We start from the raw sequence: 6,831 nt of genomic DNA on the forward strand, positions 1-6,831 counted from the left end.
GACGTCAGCCCTGGCAACAAAAAGAAGACTGAGCTACAGATGTAAATTTGGAAGCCTTTGAAACGTAGATGGTATTCTAACCCATGCATTTTAATGAGGTCACCTAGGGAGACCGTGTGGAGAGAAAAGAGGTAGGGACCTCAAACCTCACATTTAAAGGCCAAACAGATGAAGTGAACCAGATACAGGAGCTGCCAGATGCTGGCTGGGCTCTGCCAGATCAGATCCCCGAGCCTGGATTCACGAAAATAAATGTCCTCTGGGATCACACAATGGGATCTGACTGCTCGAACCATTACTCAGTATCTGTGTTTATGTTCTGGGATCATTAAAGCCAAAGGCAGATGGCAGGTCATAAAACGCTGCTTTAAAAAGTCGGTAAATCCGGGGCTCCCGGGTGGCTCAGTCGGTTAAGCGTCCGACTCTTGATTTCTGCTGAAGTCATGATCTCGGGGTTCGTGGGTTCCAGCCCCACATCAGGCTCTGTGCTGACAGTGTTGGGATTCTCTCTCTCTCTCTCTCTCTCTTTCTTGCTGCTCTTCCCCTGCTCACATGCACACATGCTCTCTCTCTCTCTCTCTCTCTCTCTCTCTCTCAAGTTAAAAAAAAAAGTCAGTAAATCCTTCTTAGATGGGGCAAAGAGATCCTGAAGGCCCCTTCCAGATCTATGCCCCTACAATGCCAACTCACCATGCAGGAATTATGCAGCCTTCCTCCGTTGCTTTAGGAAATAACTGTGTGTTTCTGAGCCACCAGGAAGGGATAGGGGGGCTGAGAGAGAGGGAGAGAACTTCCTTGTGTACAGGTGTCTCAGTTTCCATCTGAATTCGTTTCCCATCCTCGTGTTTAAATTGGTATGGTTTTTTTTTTCTCTTTTACAATGAACATATGCCTTTATAATATCTACACTTAACACTGTCAAGATTCTTCTATGGACTGGACTGTGTGTCTGTCCCTAACACAGTGCCTAGCCCAAGGGGCAGCTCAAGAAAGGCCAAATGAATGGAAATGAATGAATGAATGAAGGTTTTGAGCTAGTGAAGGATCCAGAAACTCATTTACTTTAGAATCCAGGGGATCTAAAGCAGATCTGACATTATCTGTACATATCAAGTAAGTTGTTACTTTAATGCAATAACCCGACGGGCTTAATTACTTCAATTCCTTTGAGCCACAACAATTTGTTGGCCACTTGCCTAGGATTGTGGCAGGCACCAGGGTCAGGGCTAAAGAAGGCTGACAAAGGGGAAGAGTTGGTCCCTGGGCTGTGGGCTGGGAGATGCACAAATAGAACAAAACGCCCAACACGGGAGTGGTTTGTGCACCCCCCCTAAGGGCAGACCTAGACTGGGGAGGCCCCCGTGTGGTAGAATGGGTGTGTGGGGGGGGGGGGGCGGTAACAGCCTGCTTGGCCTCTTTGTTGAAGTCTAGATGACCTTGGGCAAGTCCGTTCACATCATTGGAAAGCAGCATCGTCTTCCATAAAAGGGAGTTCTTTGTCTCAGTAGTGCACACGGGAAGTCCTCTCGACTCCAACATTGTCATTTTCTCTTTGTCGTCAGGAACTCTCTGGAAGGAACAGGGGTTTGTGTAGGCCAGAGGGCGGAAGTTGGAGTTACAGGGGCCTGATGTACATGTTTGGGGCTCACCTATTAATGGTTCTTGGGGCTCCCTTCGAATTCTATTTCAAAAATGTAACATTTGAAATCATGTTCACATTTAAAATGCAGGCAACTTCACCTAAGAATCCAGTTTTCCCAGGAGATCCGACAGCACAAGGAAATGCTAGCCCTGGGGTGGTAGGTGCTGTTTTCCCATTTACTTTGGACCCCTCTTGATGGTTTCTTACCAGTCCTAGTGGTCCAACTGGTGACCGAGGTTCAGAGCAGGTATTTGGAACAGGAGTTCAAGCCAGTGATGTTCCTGGAGGTACGTCCCTGGAGGGAGGGCGGGAGCCTTTCCTAGGAGGTAGATCAGAATGTCTGAGCGTGTTTTCGATCCCAGAGGTTCAGAAGGTACCCTCTTCCCACTTCCTTACCTGAAAATCAGCGGGTGGCATGAGCCACTGTACAGATGAGAGTGTGGGGCGGGGGGTGGGAGGGGTGGGGGGGGAAATGCACAGCAATCATTTACGTAATGGCGGGAAGAGCTAGCATCCATCGACTGCTGGCTTAGGTCTAGCACTGCTCTGAGCCATATGGCATTACCAGCCCCATTTCACAGATGGAAACTGAGGCATCAAGACATTAGTTAGTCACCTTCTCCAGAGTCCTGGGTTGGCAGGTGACTGAGCCAGATACTTGTTCTGCAGATGAAATCAAGGTTGGGAGCTACGACTTGCACAACTAAAACCCACGGTGGGGGGGGGGGGCGTCTCTGAGCGGGGAGGGGGCCCGCTGAACCTGGTGTTGGTGAGCACCACTAATTCGGATGGCAGAACAGAGCGCGGGGGCCAAATGTTAGTTGACGCGGCGGTGATGACTAGAAAAGCAATCCCAGCAGAATATCATTACTCCAACACGGAGTGTGTTCCTCCTAACACACTGTTAACCTCCTCCAGACAAATTCTTTTTTTTTTTTTAAGATTTTTAAAAAAAATATTTATTTATTTTTGGGAGAGAGACAGAGCATGAGCAGGGGAGGGGCACAGAGAGCGAGGGAGACACGGAATAGGAAGCAGGCTCTGGGCTCCGAGCTGTGAGCACGGAGCCCGAGGCGGGGCTCGAACTCACGGACTGTGAGATCATGACCTGAGCCGAAGTCAGACGCTCAACCGACTGAGCCCCCCAGGGCCCACCCCCCGCCTCCGGACAAATTCTTAAACAAACCAACTGAAGAGCCAGCTCTGGGTTTTATAAACCAACCTCTTTTACTATTATTATTATTATTTTTTTTTTTGGAGGGTTCACATTCGTGCTGTTTGTCTGCCAGACGGAAATGGGGTTGAACGTCTGACAATAGCCTGTGCACGTGTAAAAGCTGAGCAGGACACTGTGGAGACAAAGCCCACCATTCAGTGACATAAGTCATTTCCATGGATGGCTTATGAACGTCGGCATCATTACTCATACTCTCAGTGTTCACAGAAAGCCTTGGGTGTCCAGATTTCAGGCAGGTTTCCCCCTGAAAGTTAAGGAATTCATAAAGTGCTGATGGAAGTCCAAAGGAAACAACAACAATGAAGCTATTCCTCGTACGGCCGATTTTTCCTTAACGTACTTTGCAAAGCCGGGGAGAAGAGTGTAGCGTGTAGGACGACAGGAAACGGACTTGTCTATTACTTCGGCCTGTCTGGTGACTGCAGGGAATTGAAAATGAGGAATAGGTTGCAGAGGTGATTTCCAGAGGGAGAAAGAGTGGAATATGGAAAAGAAAGGTCAGAAACGGAGGAGGGGGGACACATCAAGAGTGAAGAGAATGTCGCGGGGCATTGCCGGGGAGAAGCGGGGGGCAGCGAGGCATGGTATGGAAGCCTCTGGAATCAGCGGCCTTTTTGGATGAGAAAAGGAGCAAGGGATAGTGTGCATTTGCTTTTTTTTTTTTTTTTTTTAAAGCAGTTTGGAGACTCTGGTGACGATTCACTAAAACACGGTACCAAATCACCTGACTGCAGAGAACACACCGGTTGAACGTGTTTCAAAATCTCAGAGGGATCACTTGTTATATTTCAACGGGTCTGGTTTGAGAGACATCGCCGTATGACTCCAGAAAATCTGGCGGTTGCTCAGCCAAATACTACAGCCACTTTCCTGCCACTTTAAGAGGAATCACTTTGAAATATGCGATGTGTCTGCAGACACTTGGGATACAGGTTATGAGAACCACCGTTCCCCCCGCCCCCCCCCCCAGATACCACTGCACATTTTCTCTTTGATTAAAACAACAAGATTCCTTTTTAGCCAATAAGTAAAGTCTGGTTCAAAGGCTCTCAAACTGCCACCTGTTACTTCAAAAGCTCTTTCAATTCCCCCGAGCAATCTACTGTAGGGCTCTTGCACTCCTGGGTGTGGTTTCCATCCGTTTCTAGTCATGCTCTCTCCGTGTAAAGGAAGTATCGATCTCTGAAGGCAGATTTTTAGTAGAGACCTGCCCGTGGAGGTATCTGCCTGGCCCTACGGCTATGACGGTGGAGATGGAGAAAGGGTCCTATGGGTATAGAACAGGTCAAGATCTTCAGAGCATTGACCGGAAATCGAAATTTTGGTTCGGTTTTTAAAATTAAATGTGGAACTGACTGGCCCGTCAGGATGGCCTACTATAAAAAAAATAATAACAACAAGTCCGGGGGGCCCAGTCGGTTGAGCATCCGACTCTGGATTTTGGCCCAAGTCTGTGATCTGAAGGTCGTGAGATTGAGCCCCACGTCGGGCCGCCCTGGGTGTGGAGCCTGCTTGAGATCCTCTCTCTCCCATTCTCTCTCTCTGCCCCTCCCCCCCCAAAAAATTTAAAATAACAAGCCCTTGTGCACTGTTGGTAGGAACGTAAAACGACGGAGCTGCTGTGGGAAACAGAATAGTTACTAATCCGAGAAGCGGCACCTCAACTAATTAAACACAGAGATTCCCTATGGAAAATTCTGGATCTAGCAATTCCCTTTCTGGATCTATCGCCAAAAGAATGAAAAGAATGGAAAGAAAGATCGCTCACAGCAGCGTTATTCATAATAGCCAACAGGCAGAAGCGACTCAGTGGACCATCCTTCACCCTTACAAACGAAGGAAATCCAGACACGGGCTACAACTGGGATGAACCTCGAGGACATAACGCCGAATGAAATACATCAGACGCAAAAAGACAGGTACTGTGTGAGTCTGCTTACCTGAGGTGCCCAGAGTGGTCAAATTCACAGGGACGGAGACTAGAGTGACACTTGCCGGTGGCTGGGGAGGGAGGCTGGGGAATCAGTGCGTAACAAGTACAGAGTTTCAGTTTTGCAAGATGGGAGGAGTTCTAGAGATTGCCGCACAAGATGGGAGTTCTAGAGATTGGCCGCACGACGTGAAAGATTACGAAAGATACGAAAGATTACGAAAGATACCAGGTGGCACGCTTCCCGGAGGGCCACGAGTGTCATAATCTACCACAACCATCAGAAGAATGGTTTGATATGTATATTCAATCCATAATTTACAAATCAATACTAGAATCAGGGGAGGAAATGTAGACAATACAATCCAAGAGAAGACCAGAAATGAGAAAAAAAAAAAAGCAAAGATGAAGGATGGAAAATAGGATCTAACATACCATGTAAAAACAGGCCATTAATTAAAATAAATTAAATTAAAATAAAAAAGGGAAGACTTAACTGTCTCTGTAATATTTTATTAAAATAATTATTTGTGCTAACACCTCTGGATAATAGAGGTACAGGTGTCTCTTAATGGTTTCTTTGCTTTCCAATATGTTCAAGGTGTTTCCTAATTAAAAAAAAAATCTATTTTGAAAGGAGCGAAAGGGAAAGCAAATTTAGAATTAGTTTAGAAATCTTATTAAGAAGGTAGGAGTAGATCTCACCAAATGCTGGCAAGGATACAGAGAACAGAAATTCTCATCCGTTGTGGGTGGAAATACAAAATGACACAACCACTTTGGGAGACATAATGTAGTTTCGTACAAAAATAAACATATTCTCATCAAATGACCCAGCGATTGCATGGCTTTGTATTTGCCTACGTAAGATGGAAAATTATGCCCACACAAAATCTGCATATGAATATTTATAACAGCTTTATTTACAATTTATGGCCCAAATTGGATGCAACCCAGTAGGTAACACCAACAGACTTCGATACATCCAGACAACAGGATATTGTTCACCAGTGAAAAGAAACGAAGGGCCCTTGGGTGGCTCAGTTGATTAAGTGTCGGACTCTTGATTTCGGTTCAGGTCATGATCCCACAGTTCCCGAGGTCGAGCCCTGCATTCGGCTCGGCACTGACAGCACGGAGCCTGCCTGGGATTCTCTCTCCCTCTCTCTCTGCCTCTCCCCCGATCTTGCTCACTCATGCATGTGCACTTTCTCTCTCAAAACACACACACACACACACACACACACACCCCTTAAAAAAAAAAGAAATGAGCTATGAAGCCATGAAAAGACATGGAGAAATCTTAAATGCACATTGCTAAGTGAAAGAATCGAATGTAAAACAGCAACGCTATATGATATTCTGAAATCCAACTATATGATATTCTGGAAAAGGCAAAAATGGAGACAGCAAAAAGATCGGTGATTACCAGGAGCTTGAGAGGAGAGAGGGACAAGTAGATGGATGTGTTTAGGGCAGTGAAATTTTCTGTGTGGCTATAATGGTGACACGCATTTCTGAAAACTTATCGAGTGTGTAACACAAAGCGTGTTATACCCTAATGTAAACTATGGACTTTACATAATAATAATGCCCATATTGGCTCATCAGTGGTAACCACTGTACTGCATTAACACAAGATATTAATATTAGGCAGAAATACGGGTGGAAACGGTGCTTGAGGAGATAAATGGGAGGTCTGTATTTTCCGTTCAACTTTTCCATTGACCCAAAACTGCTCTAAAAAATAAAGCCGATTCATTTAAAAGAAAAGTGAGGAGTCAGAATAATCATTCCCTAACTTCTCAAGAAATTACAAGAGAAAAATTACTAATGCAATTCTTCTGAAAAATAAATGGGGTCAAAGAAGAGATTTGATGTTTTTAGGTAAGCCAGCTTTCCTTCTGAAGGGGCAGAAGCCTGGTCATCCCGGCCAATCTCAGATATCTCTGGAGGGCAATCTGAGCTCCAGAGTTTCCTGTGGGGTCAGCAAAGGATGTTGTGCCTGCAGCACAACAGGAC

The 6,831-nt window shown here is 45.9% G+C and overlaps 1 long non-coding RNA gene across 1 annotated transcript; it reads right to left on the bottom strand.

Moving 5' to 3' along the window:
• Positions 1-524: 524 nt before the first annotated feature.
• LOC106983006 (uncharacterized) lies at positions 525-4,913 on the bottom strand. Its single transcript, XR_001431453.3, has 3 exons — positions 4,820-4,913; positions 1,850-1,961; positions 525-1,569 (listed from the first exon to the last, which is right to left on the bottom strand). It is a non-coding gene; the product is annotated as an uncharacterized LOC106983006 (long non-coding RNA).
• Positions 4,914-6,831: the final 1,918 nt, after the last annotated feature.

This window comes from Acinonyx jubatus, chromosome E1, assembly GCF_027475565.1.
Source record: "Acinonyx jubatus isolate Ajub_Pintada_27869175 chromosome E1, VMU_Ajub_asm_v1.0, whole genome shotgun sequence".
NCBI lineage: Eukaryota > Metazoa > Chordata > Mammalia > Carnivora > Felidae > Acinonyx > Acinonyx jubatus.